The 15,954-nt window shown below is 43.3% G+C and overlaps 1 pseudogene; it reads right to left on the bottom strand.

Moving 5' to 3' along the window:
* Nucleotides 1-3,333: 3,333 nt before the first annotated feature.
* On the bottom strand, nt 3,334-4,934 carry LOC132374034 (heat shock factor protein 1-like; annotated as a pseudogene).
* Between the last annotated feature and the right edge of the window lie 11,020 nt (nt 4,935-15,954).

Raw genomic sequence — 15,954 nt, forward strand, 5'->3', positions numbered from 1 at the left:
ATAAATAAAATAAATAAACTTATTTAAAAACAAACAAACAAGCAAACAAAAAAACTCACCAAAAAACAAAGAGAACTGTGCTCTGAGGAGATGTTCAAGATGGAAAGATTTTATAAGCAGAAGGAGGATGAGACAAGGAAGTTAAGTGAATCTTCCAGGGAAGATCCCCTTGCGTTAGGGGAAGGCAGGGGGTCTTATCAAGCTGATTGCTTCACTAGGGTTGATCAGGTACTTTCAGACTAATTGGTTTAAAATTCCACTCCTGGGAGAAGTTGAAACTACAATTAAGTTAGGTACTAAGTCTTAGTGGGGCTTAGCATAAGTGACTCCATTTGGGGCCTGTTGTTCCTTTTTAAAAACAGCAATTAGGACTTCCCTTGTGGTGCAGTGGTTAAGAATCCGCCTGCCAATGTAGGGGACACGGGTTAAAGCCCTGGTCCAGGAAGATCCCACATGCCACGGAGCAACTAAGCCCGTGTGCCACAACTCCTGAATCCACGTGCCACAACTACCGAAGCCCGAGTGCCTAGATCCCGTGCTCTGCAACAAGAGAAGTCACCGCAATGAGAAGCCTACACCCCAACGAAGAGTAGCCCCCGCTCGCCACAACTAGAGAAAGCCCACAGCAACGAAGACCCAATGCAGCCATAAATAAATAAATAAAAACCAAAAATAAATAAATAAATAAATAAAAACAGCAATTAGCTAACTGATACAGTCTGTTAAGAAGTTATCTGTGCCAGGGCTTCCCTGGTGGCGTAGTGGTTGAGAATCTGCCTGCCGATGCAGGGGACACGGGTTCGAGCCCTGGTCTGGGAAGATCCCACATGCCGCGTAGCAACTAGGCCCGTGAGCCACAACAACTGAGCCTGTGCGTCTGGAGCCTGTGCTCCGCAACAAGAGAGGCCACGATAGTGAGAGGCCCGCGCACCGCGATGAAGAGTGGCCCCCGCTTGCCGCAACTAGAGAAAGCCCTCGCACAGAAACGAAGACCCAACACAGCCAAAAATAAAAATTAATTAATTAATTAATTAAAAAAAGAAAAATGAGTAGAGGCTTCTTCCTTCAACTCTAAAAAAAAAAGAAGTTATCTGTGCCAGCTGGATTCTTGTTCAAAATTTGCATGGCATACTCTTATCCCTTTGCTTTAATTTTTTGTGTGTCCTTATGATTCTTTTTAAAAAGCCAAATAACAGGACCAGAATTATTGTTTATTTTGGTTTTCCAAGCTAACTATCTTTTCTTGGCATAGGCTCTTTAACTCCAACTTTGTGAAGTAGAGATTATTATCTACTTTATGTATAGTTAATTGAGTCAATGAAATTTAAAAGATTTGCCCAAAGTTACTTAGTTAGCATAAGGCAGAACTGGAACATGAACCCGGCAGTCTGGCTCCAGAGCTGACGCTATTAAACACCATCTACTCTGTTCCCTGCCACACTGACAAGTATTTCCTGGGACGTGTGTAAACCAGTTTGAAAAGCATGGGTTTAAAATAAAGTATGTGTATATTTTACCTCCAGCCTTTACTTTCCCAAAGTTATTTCTAAATAACAGGCAGCACTCCCCAACATATAAAAATCTCTTTCAAATCAATATGAAAAATATTGACAACCAATAGAAAATGAGCAAAGACATAGATTATTTATAGGAAAGGAAATTCAAATGGCTTTTCAACCACTTGATTGAAATAGAAATACACTTAATTTCACTCCTAACTTTTAAAAGTAAATTAAAATAACAATGACACACTATTTCTTGCCCATCATATAGACACAGATATAGAAGTTTGATAACACTCTCAGTTGGCAGGGGCCAGGGAACGAAATTAGTACTGTCCACCCGTTGATGGGAGGGTACACCAGTGCAACCTCTACAGACAGCAATTTTATAGTATCTACTGAAGTTAAATATTTACATATTCTTTAATCTAGTGATTCTCCTTCAAAGAATATACATCTACACTGGACATTTTTGAGAATCTAAGGGAGCACTGTTACAAGCAAGGACTACCCCAGACACCTGCAGGTATGGTCACCCTGACTGTGAATTACATACAAGGTTATTCATTGCAGCACCGTGTGTATTGGTAGAATAGTGGAAATAACTCAATTATTCATCAGTAGATGAATGTTTACATAAAAGTACCATTATCCCTACAATAGAATGTAACACAATGGTTAAAAAGGAGGCAACTCTTCTAAATATTGATTTCAAGATATGAAGTGTAAAGAAGCAAGGCAGAGAACAATGAATATGATATACTACTGTTTATGTATTTTTATAGAATATATGCCAATACACGCTTGTATATGAAGACACTGTCTCTGGAAGCTAGCAGATTCAGGTTTGAGGGGCTCTGAAACTTGTACAATTCTGGTGGCCCTTTTTAAGAAAAAGAATACAAAAAGTACAAATACAAAATTAGCTACAAGGCCTGGGAAGGGGCCTAAGCAAGCAAGGGACGCTGATGCAGAAGCATAGTTGGCTTCACAGTAAATTGTCTCTATCTGGAAAGATGCAGGAGAAACCAGTAAAAGAGTTTGGCTCCTGAGAGGTGAACTGGTTGGCTGCAGGACACGAGAAAACAAGCGATGCACCTTTCTCCCTTTGGGATTTTGCACATATGTTACCTATTCAATAGGAAGAATTCCTTTGTAAATTAATTGCAGTGTCAAACCAATACAATTCCTAAATAACCAGAACAAACAGTAATTTCTCAGAAAAAGACACATTTCTTTCTTTAGAGACTCCCTTCATTTTCAAGACAGAAAAAGAAGATACATACCATTTTTGGTTGGTTGAGCTAAGGATAATAATGACAGCTGTTGTTTTTTAAATACCAGTAGCTTCTTTCCCTCATAAGAAGAAAAATCTGGATCTTAAAGTTGGCCTTAAGGTTTTATTTCTCATATACTGTTGATCATCTTACAGCACCTCCTTGCTGATTTTTTACAGCATCCTGTTCTTCTTTCATAGATACTCTAGCTTATCTATAAGGAAGTTTATTATAGTTTATGTGACATTCCCCTCTTCTCTCTGCCTCTGTTTACTCTGTATTTTGTTGTTGTTGTTTGTTTGTTTTTTGCCACAGAGCTCGTTGTTCATAGATCTCTGCCTGTCTTGTCCATCTGTCCATCCATCCGTCCGTTCTCGTATGTATCTGTATATCTCTATGGAAGGGGAAAGGGGGTTTCTCATGTAAAAATCCAAAATATAGTTCTAGGAACACCCGTGTACTAGTCAGTCCGAGTGTGGCTGTGAAGCCCCAAGCAAGCCTTGGCACACGGGGCCGGACCCTTGGTCTGGGGGGCCATGCCCAGACCCGGGCCTCTAGGAGACAGTGGGGTCCCTGGCTTTGGGGGGCTCAGAGCCCATCAGCAGGGAGATGGTGGGGTCGTCGGCGTGGTCGTCCTCCTGCGAGAAGCAGGAGCCCTCCCCCAGCTCTAAGAGCACCGGTAGACCGCTGCCCCGCACGTCCACGTAGCCCGGGTGCAGCAGGAGCTGCTTCCCCAAGTCAGGGCTGCTGCTCTCTGCTTCGCGAGGCCTGGGGGTCTCGCGGGCCAGGCTGCTGTCAAGGTCGGGCAGACTCCTGTCGGGCACTGTCACTGAGGGGCCGAACAGGTCCGGCAGGGCACTGGTGTCCACGCTGAAGCCGTGGCCAGTCGGCTTGGTCTGCAGGTCGCCCAGGTTGGAGTCCATGGCGTCCAAGTGGTCCCTGAGCTCGGTCCCCTGGCTCGACTCAAACACGCAGAGAGGAGGAGGGGCAGGGGAAGAAGCGGGCGACCCCAGACATCTGTGGAGCGCGAGTCAAATTGTCCAGGCGGGCTACCCTGAGGCACTTCTGGGAGGGATGGGGGGTGGGGCCGAGGCGGGCAGGCGCGAGAGGGGGCACCCCCTCCCCCCCTCCGCCCCCGCGTCCGTGAAGGGTGCGGCCGAGGCAGCCGACGCAGGCTCTTCCACAGGATGGAGTCAATGAGGGTGGTTGGGGACAGGGGCGTATCCACCATGGTGGACGGGTGCCCGGGACCAGCATCCTCTGCCCGGGGGCTCCGAGGTGGGCTGGGGCGCTCCACCTTGACTCGAACCAAGGGCCTACTGGACAGGGGCCTCTCGTCGTCTACGCTCCTGCCTGGACAGGCCAAGGGGCTCCTGGGGCAGCTCAGTGATGTCAGAGATGATGGGTCCCGAGTTGGCAACAGCATCTGGGGAACAGAGGCTGCGGCCGCTGTGGGCTAGGTCGGAGCCGAGTAAGGCCCCGGGCCGTGGATGTGCTCCAGGGAGGACTAGGCATGGAATAGCTGTCGTACAGCATCAGGGGGATCCTTCTCTTCACCCCCAGGATCTGGTTCCACTGCACCAGCGAGATGAGGAACTGGATGAGCTTGTTGACGACTTTCTGCTGCCGGGCGTGCTTCTGCCGCAGGCCAGCCACCTTCCGCCACAGGGCCTTGTTCTCTTGCTTCACGGTCAGCAGTTTGGAATCCATGCTCTCCTGCTTCCCCTTCATCCGCTGCACGTCGGTCAGCAGCTTGGTGACACTGTCCTGGGGAATCTTTATGTCCTCGCTCCTCAGAGTGGACGCGCTGGTCACTTTCCTCTTGACAAGGGGCTGCTCCTGGCCGCGCAGGAAGCACAGGTGCTGGAACTCGGTGTCGTCCCCCTCTGGCTTGACCAGGCTGCCCTGCTCAATGCGGACCACCTTCCAGAAGCCACACATGTTGAGCTGCCCCACGAAGCTGGCCGTGCTGCTGTGCTTGGAGGACTTAGGTGGCACCTCCTTGGCAAACGGGCCCTGGTGGAGCACGTGGACGCTGCTGCTGCTCGGGCTCCAGAACGTCCGTGTCTTGGTTGCTCACGAAGATCCACAACTTGGTCAGGAAGACCTGGACGTTGCTGGGCTCCGCCGTGCCCAGGCCCGCGGGCAGATCCATCCCGGGCAAGGCGGGAGAGGCGGAGGGAGTGACCACGAGGACAGACCACGGGCCGGCCGCCACCGCGGGCCGCCTGGATGCGAACCGGGCTCACATGGCCGCCGCCATCTTGTGACGGGCGAGCTCCAGCCGGCGCCGCCCACCGGCCTCTTTTTAACTTTTTATTTTGATTTTTTGTTCATGTCCAAAGTCTCCCTCAAATACAGTATATGGTGGTCCTGACCTGAGCACTCCTATTTAAAAGCGAGACACCCACAAGCTGGTGGGCCACTCTGGAACCTAGGTGGGAACTAGTGGCCTTGAGTAACTGAGTGGGAATCCAGACTTTTAAATTTTTGAATCATGGGAATTCCCTGGCAGGACAGTGGTTAGGACTCCGCGCTTTCCTGCACACAGAATGGCAAATTTTTTGAATCACATTCAAACGTCAATATCTGTGGGTGTTTTTTCTTGAGGGAGTCAGTTGCCTCCTGGGGGGTGAGAGTGGATTGTCAGTCTTCTGGGAACCAAATGGGGAAAGGGGGCTGGTGGTTCACTGCTTGGGATATAGGTCTTCACTAAAGGCCCCTGTGTTCAGTATGCAGCCTCCTCTCTGCTCTCATTTGGGCTTGGTGTCCCCAAGGCCAGAATCTGTCTGGTTTGGCCTTTCCCCAGTCTTCTCCCAGCATGATGGGCTGGCCTGGGAGTTGCCTGGTTACCAACTGTGGGGGGAATTAACTGCAGGTATCTCAGCTTCTTCAAAAACTTTTAATCCATCCTCCCCTTGCACCTCTGCTTTCACAGGAAACTAGAGCTGTGAAACTCCTACATCTTCCTGAAGTTCTGCCTCAGGAATTGTTTCTTGTTGCCCACAGCTCCTGCTCTCACCCTTATGTTTTGCTTTTTCAGATTGACAAGGTCAGTAATCACTCTTCTCTCAGCTCCACCAGCTTTCCAATTAAGATGTTGTCTTCTCCTGTCTGATATTGTCTCTTCCCCTGTTCTCTTTGTGCCTTTCTTATCCCATTTCAGGGAGGTTTGCGGCATGAGGTGAGAGGAACTTGAATGTCCAATTCTCAAGATTTAACCAAAAGAGCTTAAAATTACTTTCACGTTCAAAGAAATGAAGCACAAAAAAAAAAAAAAAGAAAAAAGAAATGCAGCACAAATTTGTCCTTGGATCCAGATATACCTTTGTTTGGGGATGGACTACTTCTGTAAACCTTTTGTTTAGCATTGGTGTTTTCATCAATTGATTAAAAAATATTTCTAAGTGTCCAGTATACTGCACAGACTGGATAGACAGTGTTGGTTGCCAGCCTCATAGAGCTTTGATTCCAGTTTTGAGAAAGGAGACCCACAGATAAAGAAGAGAAGACAATATGTGTGTGTGTATATATATATATATATATATATATATATTATAAACTGCAGTAAACATTATAATGAAAACAAATAAAAGGGATAAAGAATAATCCTATTGTCCTCCTCCTTTTCACATCCAAATAAGAATTGTTAGTATTGGCTTTTCCCATCCCCCACCTCCCACTCATTTTTCACAACCCACTCCAGTTGGGCTTCTGCCTCTTACTCTCCTAAATCCCCCAATGACTTGGATGTAACTAAATACGATACATTTCCAGACCTCCTCTTACTTGATTTCCCCAGCACCAGATAAGTGGACTTCCACTTTCTTGGGACACTTTCCTTGGCCTCCAAGACCCAACACTTTCTAATATCCACCTCTGTGATCTCTCTTGACCTCCATTGCCTTCTTTATCCTGATGATCTTGGAGACGCACCAGCAGTGAGTGGTGGCTTGAAGCAAGATCTTAGTTCCCTGCCCAGCAATTGAACCAGGGTAGCCTGGATGAAAACCAGGAATCCTAGCCACTAGACCAGCAAGGGCTAGAGGCTAGAAGTAAATTTTCTCTGGCTCTTGCCTCCACTGAAAAATGCATTTCTCAAGGAGACAAAAACTGTAAAAACAGGTATGAAGTTTATTATTAGAGACACAGCACAACAAGTGGGAGAGCACACAGAGAAACAGTTTGTTTAGTTAAGACAGAAGCAAGGCAGAGATAACACACCTAGGGAGAAAGGGTGTGGGTGTCCTCCCTAATGAGGAGGAGTGCAGTAAAGAGGCAGTTAAATCATTTATACAGGGTGGCTCTTCCCAGTCTTTGTTTACCTTTGGCCAATTATCTGGTTTCTTTTTCCACACCTGACCTGTCCTAGGACCCTCCCCAACTTGCGTGCACAACTTTTTTCCAAGATGGATTCCAGCCCAGAGGCCTATGGGGGCCCTTGGCATCACCTATTCTGGGGTGGTGAGCCCTCCTTTTTGACCCCCAAGGAGCCTTTCTGCGCATGTGCAGTGTCTCCTTTGCCCCAAAGATGGGAAATATAGGACCTCTTGATCTTTCACTCAAACAGGGTTTAGCCCCTCTCTGTTCCTGCCATGACTGTTATCTTAAAGTGTCCTCAGGAGACAAAGCCTGGCTACTTATCCTGTTTCTGTTGTTATTCCTATTTCGAAGTTTCAGGAAATGCAAACAGGAGGCCAGTTGTAAATGCCTAGCCTGGAGCCCATCTATCTCCTGCCCCACTGACATTAAATACTGGAGCTGTCCAAAGCTTGAACCCCCTTCTCTTCTCATTTTGCTACCCTGGGAGAGTTCATCCTTAAGAACTGGAAATTTTAGGACTCACCTTCCTGTCTGGACTTCACCAATAATCCTGATGTTACTTTGCATACAGCCTTGACTCCTTTGCTCCTTCATCCTTTCCCAGCACTCTTGGCAAAGTCCTAACTCTGCCAACTCTGCCATTGCATGCACGTGGCTGAACATATCTGGAGGGAAAGGAAAACACACATCATGCTGACTGGTCTCACTTTGAATTTTTGGTTAAGTCTCAAGTAGACCTTGTGCTGGCTGACAATCATACTGCATGTCCCTAGTCCAGTGGTCTTCACCCTGGAGTGTGCAGACTCCAAGGAATACACAAAGTCCTACAAGGGACAGGAAGACATGGCCGGTTATGAATGTATCCATTTTCACATTCTCTATTTCTGTATATCCTTTTCCTAAAACTGATTTACCTGCGAACTTTTGTGCATATTTTCATTTCTCTCCTCCTCTTTTGCCATTGCCCATTTGCCATTCTCCCAAGATGGGGAAATATAAAAACATCTGAGTTGCTAAACAAAAGTACAATTTGAAATATTTGAAATATTGTTTTTGAAAGTAAATGACTCTAATGATTGAGTAATGAATCCTTTAGCAAGTCAGGTGGTTTTCAATTCGTTGCTTTCAACAAAATTAAAAGAGAATCTAATTGAGTTTTCAACTTGAATATCATTAAAATACATTTAATGATGGCTCATTATGTGATTTTTGGCATTTAATTCAGAAGGAGTTCAAAGAAGTGAGTGTCATTGCTATAATAAAAGTATTTCCATTCCCATTTACTTATTTATGTGAACAAGAACTCTCAGCTTTTATTCTGATGAAAAAAAAAATAGATAGAGAATTGTTACTGAAGGTTGTCCCATTTCAGCTATGCTATTCTTACGATTCAATGATACATGAACTGTTACCTAAAGCAAGCCCATGTGCCTGAGGCACAGTGAGGCCAAACAATACCAGAACATTATTGTTGTCAGAGTCTGGAGCAGAGAAAGGTTTATTGCAGGACCAGGCAAAGAGACAGGTGGCTCATGCCTTAAAAAGCCCAGACTCCCCAAAGGCTTTCAAGCAAAGCCTTTTTCTTTTCCTTTTTTTTTTTTTTTTTTTGGCCACACTGTAGGGCATGCGGGATCTTAGTTCACCGACCAGGGATTGAACCCGTGCCCCATATAGTGGAAGCAAGTGTGGAGTCTTTACCACTGGACCACCAGGGAAGTCCCAGCAAAGCCCTTTTAAAGGCAAGATGAGGGAAGGGCGTGGTTAGTTGTTGCAAACTTCTTGGTGTGGGATCGTTTGTTCTTGCAGCTGTCCAGGTAGGTCAGTTCACAGGTCATGATGTTCCTCTAAACCTCCAACAAGACAAATGTTATTCTGTGTTCAGGTCAGGTCAAGGTCAGGCTATCCTGTATACTTGAAGCTATAGGCAACATTCTTTTACAAAAGGTGCAGAGCCAGCATGACTAAGCACAGGAAACAGAGCATAAAGATTAAAGTAAAAGGAGGACTTTCCTGGTGGTGCACTGGTTAAGAAGCCGCCTGCCAATGCAGGGGACACAGGTTCGAACCCTGGTCTGGGAAGCTCCCACATGCTGTGGAGCAACTAAGCCCATGCACCACAACTACTGGGCCTGTGCTCTACAGCCCAAGAGCCACAACTACTGAGCCTGCATGCTGCAACTAATGAAGCCCACGTGCCTAGAGCTTGTGCTCTGCAACAAGAGAAGTCACCGCTCACCACAATTAGAGAAAGCCCACGTGCAGCAACAAAGATCCACTGCAGCCAAAAATAAATAAATAAATAAAGTTTTAAAAATAAAAGAGGGCTTCCCTGGTGGCGCAGTGGTTGAGAATCTGCCTGCCAATGCAGGGGACACGGGTTCGAGCCCTGGTCTGGGAAGATCCCACATGCCGCGGAGCAACTAGGCCCGTGAGCCACAATTACTGAGCCTGCGCGTCTGGAGCCTGTGCTCCGCAACAAGAGAGGCCGCGACAGTGAGAGGCCCGCGCACCGCGATGAAGAGTGGCCCCCACTTGCCGCAACTAGAGAAAGCCCTCGCACAGAAACGAAGACCCAACACAAGCCATAAATAAATAAAAACAAATAAATAAAAATTAAAAATAAATAAATAAATAAAAGAAAAAAGTAAAAGGAACAGATCTAATATGGAGTCATATTTGTTCTTCCCTAATACAGAACTAGCTAAAAACCCATTAAAAGATGCATTGTGAATAAAATTTTATGTTTATTGATATCTATCAAAATGTATAATATATTTATGTGATTTTGATCAATTTGCTTTGTTGCTAATAGTTCAATCCAAAAGAAAAGTTTAAACATTTAGAGTATTATGGTTAAAAGAAATTAAAAAGAACTAATTTTTAAAAATATATTTTGTTACTGAGAAATATAGAAAGATCAATACAAGACTTTCACATATAAAATACATTAAGAAAAAATTATGTAGTGGAAGTGAATGAAATATGAATTCAAGGAAAAAGTAAATAATGTAAAATGTCCAGCTTTTGAAGAGTTTATTCGTATGTTTTATCTGGTTTTTTTTAAAGATTTTTTTTTTTTTGGATGTGGACCATTTTTTTAAAAGTCTTTATTGAATTTGTTACAGTATTGCTTCTGTTTTATGTTTTTTGGTTTTTTGGCCTGAGGCATGTGAGATCCTAGCTCTCCGATCAGGGATTGAACCTGTAACCCTGCATTGGAAGGCGAAGTCTCAACCACTAGACCACCTGAGAAGTCCCGATTCAAATGTTTTTTGAAAGGATGATGTTGAATATGAAAAAGCTATGGCATTGGGACTTCACTGGTGGTCCAGTGGTTAAGACTCTGCTCTTCCACTGCAGGGGGCGCGGGTTCAATCCCTGGTTGGGGAACTAAGATAGATCCCACATGCCTCGTGGCACAGCCAAAAAAAAAAAAAAAAAAAGCTATGGCATTTAGGTTCTATTGGTTACATTTAAAACAGTAATATAAACAGTCTTATTTTTAAATGTTGATATTTACAAGATACTAAAATTTTTACACTGTTTATAGTTATTTAAATTTACAAGGAAAGAAATCAGATATGAAGTAAAAGATATGCAGGAGGTCACATAGTTTTCCAAAATGTTTTTAGGGAACATGCAAGCAAAAAAATTGAAGATTGATGAACGAGTCCTGGTACTATTAGTACACCCAGGCAAGAAGGGACTCTGCCTTGAGCCCACATTTAAGAGGACACTGCATGTCAACACACACAATTTCGAAGGGACATAGGGGTATCTCTGTTACTAAGGAACTGACACTTAATTCTGGCACAGTGTATTAATTATCTCTCACTATATAAAATTACCCCCAAACTAGTAGCTCAAAGCAACACACATTATTTCATGATTTCTGTCAGTCAGAAACCTGGGAGAAGCTTAGCTGGATCCTCTGCTTCAGGGTCTCCCATGAAGCTGCAATCAAGGTGTTGCCAGTGATCTCATCTGAAGGCTCAGTTGGGGAAAGACCTGCTTCTAATCTTGCTCCACGAATTGTTGGCAGGATTCAGTTTCTTAAAGGTTGTTGGACTGAAGGTATCAGTCTCTTTTCGGCTATTTCCCAGAGGCCACCCTCAGTTTCTTGCCATGTGGGCCTCTCCGAAGTGGCAGCTTGCTTCTTCAAAGCCAGCAATAGAGTGCCTACAAGACAAAAGTCATGACTTTTAATCTCAGAATTGACCTCCCGTCACTCTTTGCCAAATTCTATTCACTAGAAGCAAGTCACTAGGGGACTTCCCTGGTGGCGCAGTGGTTAAGAATCTGCCTGCCAATGCAGGGGACATGGGTTCAAGCCCTGGTCCGGGAAGATCCCACATGCTGTGGAGCAACTAAGCCTGTGCGCCACAACTACTGAGGCTGCGCTCTAGAGCCTGCAAGCCACAACTAGAGCCTGTGTGCCACAACTACTGAAGCCCGCACGCCTAGAGCCTGCGATCCGCAACAAGAGAAGCCACCGCAATGAGAAACTCACGCACCGCAACAAAGAATAGCCCCCGCTCGCCGCAACTAGAAAAAGCCAGTGCGCAGCAACAAAGACCCCACACAGCCAAAAATAAATAAATAAATAAATAGAAGCAAGTCACTAGTGGGAATTCCCTGGCAGTCCAGTGGTTAGGATTCTGTGCTCTCACTGCTGAGGGCCTGGGGTTCAATCCCTGGTCGGGGAACTAAGATCCCACAGCCACGCGGCATGGCAAAAAAGAGAGGAAAAAAAAAAAGAAGCAAGTCACTAGATTCAGTCTACACTCAAGCGGAGGGGATTACATATGGGCATAACCATCAGAAGGTGGAGATCACTGGGAGCCATTTTAGAAGGCCTACTAGACACAGCATGACCATAAGTCTAAACATCTGCTGTTATAATTAACACTATTCAAGTTGCAAGGAAATATGTCTCCTTACCTCTTGTCCTCTATCATTGAAACAAGAGGTGATGGTGACCAAATGCCGTGAAGATTCATAGGTTTTGCTGTTGCTGACCCTGCAGATGGCCACTTGTTTTGGATGCAGGGAGAATTTAGCAGTGATAGTGATTAAGTAACAGAAAAGACAAATCAATTAACTTGTCAAACCTTCTCTCTCAGTCAGTATGAATGCAGTACCTTCTTACATAATGATGTATCCTTTCCCAGTAGGGTCACAGTTGCCCACAGTGGCTGAGGAACATGTTCCTGTACTAAACAATTAATATTACTCTTCAATTTGTATATATGCATATGTATGTATAACAAATATGGCACATGAAGTTACACTGGCAACTAAATAGTTATCTAATACTTGAATAGTTTTATTTTTATAAAAATATTTCATAGGATTTAATTAAAATTTCAAAAAGTTAAATTTTCAAATGGCAGCTTTCTTTTTTTTAAATTAATTAATTTATTTTATTTTATTTTTGGCTGTGTTGGGTCTTCGTTGTTGCTCGTGGGCTTTCTCTAGTTGCGGTGAGCGGGGGCTACTCTTCCTTGTGGTGTGCAGGCTTCTCGTTGCAGTGGCTTCTCTTGTTGCGAGCACAGGCTCTAGGCACTCAGGCTTCAGTAGTTGTGGCACGTGGGCTCTAGAGTGCAGCCTCAGTAGTTGTGGCGCATGGGCTTAGTTGCTCCGCGGCATGTGGGATCTCCCCGGACCAGGGCTCAAACCTGTGTCCCCTGCATTGGCAGGCAGATTCTTAACCACTGCGCCACCAGGAAAGCCCTCCCTTCAAATGGCAGCTTTCTATAAATAACTTTTAATATTTATTCAGTATAATTTGCAATTTACACTTCAATTTTAATAGATGATTTAAATATTAGAAAAATAACATTTGAAAGATGATAATAATTTTAATTTTACATTAACTTCATTATATGTCTTCATGAAAATATATTCAAATTATGTAAAGTTTGAAGTCAGTTGCATTTAACTTTTATTTTATTTTTAAATTAACTAATTAATTTTTGGCTGCGTTGGGTCTTCATTGTTGCGTGCAGGCTTTCTCTAGTTGTGGTGAGCAGGAGCTACTCTTTGTTGCAGTGTGCAGGCTTCTCATTGTGGTGGCTTCTCTTGTTGCGGAGCATGGGCTCTAGTCGCGTGAGCTTCAGTAGTTGTGGCACGTGGGCTCAGTAGTTGTGGCTCGTGGGCTTAGTTGCTCCACGGCATGTGGGATCTTCCCTGACCAGGGCTTGAACCCATGTCCCCTGCATTGGCAGGAGGATTCTTAACCACTGTGCCACCAGGGAAGTCCTGCATTTAACTTTTAAATTCTTTAACCCATTACCGTTACTAGAACACAGATTATATGAAAATCTCAATTATAACAACATAATTAGTGACTTTGCAAAAATGAAGATAAGAAAAATAAATGGTTTGAAATATATATTTATTAACTTGTAAATAATGCATGTCTCTTTTAAATTGAGGTAACATTGGTTTATAACATAAGTTTCATGTGTACAACATTATACTTCTACTTCTGTATACACTATAGTGTGCTCACCACCAAAAATTTTGTTTCCATCCATCACCATAAAGTTGACCCCCTTTACCCACTTCACCCTCCCCTCATCCCTTCACCTCTGGTAGCCACTGCTCTGTTCTCTGTATCTACGTGTTTGTTTTTGTTTGGTTTGGTTTGTTCATTTATTTATTTATTTATTTATTTTTTAAATTCCACATATGAGTGAAATCATACAGTATTTGTCTTTCTCCATCTGACTTACTTCACTTAGTGGAATACCCTCAAGATCCATCCATATTGTCTCAAATGGCAAGATTTCATCTTTTTTAATGGCCGCATAGTATTCCATTTAATATACATACACCACATCTTAGTTATCCTTTCATCCGCCAGTGGGCACTTAGGTTGTTTCCATAGAGTAGCTATTGTAAATGATGCTGCAGTAAACACAGGGGTGCATATTTCTTTTAATTAGTGTTTTCATATTTTGGGAATAAATACCCAAAAGTGGAAAAGCTGGGTCATATGGTAATTCTATTCTTAATTTTTTGAGGAATCTCCATACTGTTTTCCACAGTGGCTGTAGCAGTTTACATTCCCACCAACAATGTACAAGAGTTCCTTTTCTCCCTCCACATCCTCATCAACACTTGTTATTTCTTGCCTTTTTGATAATAGTCATTCTGACAGGCATGAGATGATATCTTGTGATTTTGATTTGCATTTCCCTAATAATTAGTGATGTAGAACATCTTTTTCATGCGCCTATTGGCCATCAGTGTGTCTTCTTTTGAAAAATGTCTATTTGGCTCCTCTGCCCATGTAAAAAAATCAAATAGTTTTTGAGTTGTATGAGTTCTTTATATATTTTAGATTTTAAGCCCTTATCAGATATATGATTTGTAAATATCTTCTCCCATTCGGTAGGTTGTCCTTTCATTTTGCTGATGGTTTCCTTTGCTGTGCAGAAGCTTTTTAATTTGATATAGTCTCCTTTGTTTATTTTTGCTTTTGTTTCCCTCGCCTGTGGAGACATATCCAGAAAGATATTGCTACAATTGATGTCAAAGAGCATACTGTGTATGCTTTTTTCCAGGAGTTGTATGGTTTCAGGTCTTACATTCAAGTCTTTAATCCATTTTGAGTTGATTTTTGTAAATGGTGTGAGGTAGTGGTCTAGTCTCTCTCTCTCTTTTTTTTTTTTTTTTCATGTTGGCTGTCCAGTTTTCCCAGCATCATTTATTGAAGAGACTATTCTTTCTCCAGTAATGCACATCTTTATTTTGTTACTCATCCAGCCATATCTGGCCCACCAAAAGAATACCTAGATACATGCGATAATAATTAAATGTAGTCATTTGATAGTTTTTCAACTGTGTTGCTTTACACACATTCTTTTGTTGTTATGAAAGTAGACTTGGCAAAGTAAGAGTAAAGAACATACCTAACAGTTTATTAGCTTGATGATTAACTTTAAAAAATTTAGACCTATGATATGTGAGCCTCCATTTTTATTCTTGCCCTGGGGCACCTTCTTTTCTCTCCTCAAATCAACTCCCTCATGCCCAGCTGATGACATTACTTCCTAGTTCACTGAAAACCAGGGACAACAGAAAAGAACTTCTTTTTCCACTTCCCACCTTCTCCTACATTTCTACCCTTAGACTCTGTCTCCCTCCAGGCATCACAAATGTGTCTATCTAGGGTCACCCCCTCCACTTGTGCACTGAATCCCAGTCCTTCTCAGTCAAGAGCATCACTCCTACAGTTGCACTCCCTAGTCCCTGTCCCTGTCTACTCTGTCATTCCTATCAGCATATAAAAATACCAAAATATGCCCATTTTAAATATCCTTCCTCTGAGCCCACATTTCTTTCTACATTATGCTGCATTTCTTTCCTTCCCTTTAAGGTAACATTCTTTGAAAGGACTGGCTGTACTCTTGTTGTTTTTCTCATCTACTACCTTGTGTTGAACTCTTTCCATTTCTTCTGTCAAGAGGTTGGTTTATAGACTCACAGACATAGAGAACAGACTGTGGTTGCCAAGGATGGGGGGGTGGGGGAGGGGAGGATTGGGAGTTTGGGATGAGCAGATGCAAACTATTATACATAGGATGGATAAACAACAAGGTCCTACTGTATAGCACAGGGAACTATTTCAATATCCTGTGATAAACCATAATGGAAAAGAATATGAAAAAGAATATATATATATGTATAACTGAATCAATTTGCTATACAGCAGAAATTAACACAACTTTGTAAATCAACTATACTTCAATAAAATAATTTAAAAAAAGAATTGGGTTATGAGGTCCATACCTCCTCCCCTTAAATCTAAACATGTTTGTAACTGTCTTATAACCAACAGAATG

This window comes from Balaenoptera ricei, chromosome 11 (assembly GCF_028023285.1).
Source record: "Balaenoptera ricei isolate mBalRic1 chromosome 11, mBalRic1.hap2, whole genome shotgun sequence".
Classification (NCBI taxonomy): domain Eukaryota; kingdom Metazoa; phylum Chordata; class Mammalia; order Artiodactyla; family Balaenopteridae; genus Balaenoptera; species Balaenoptera ricei.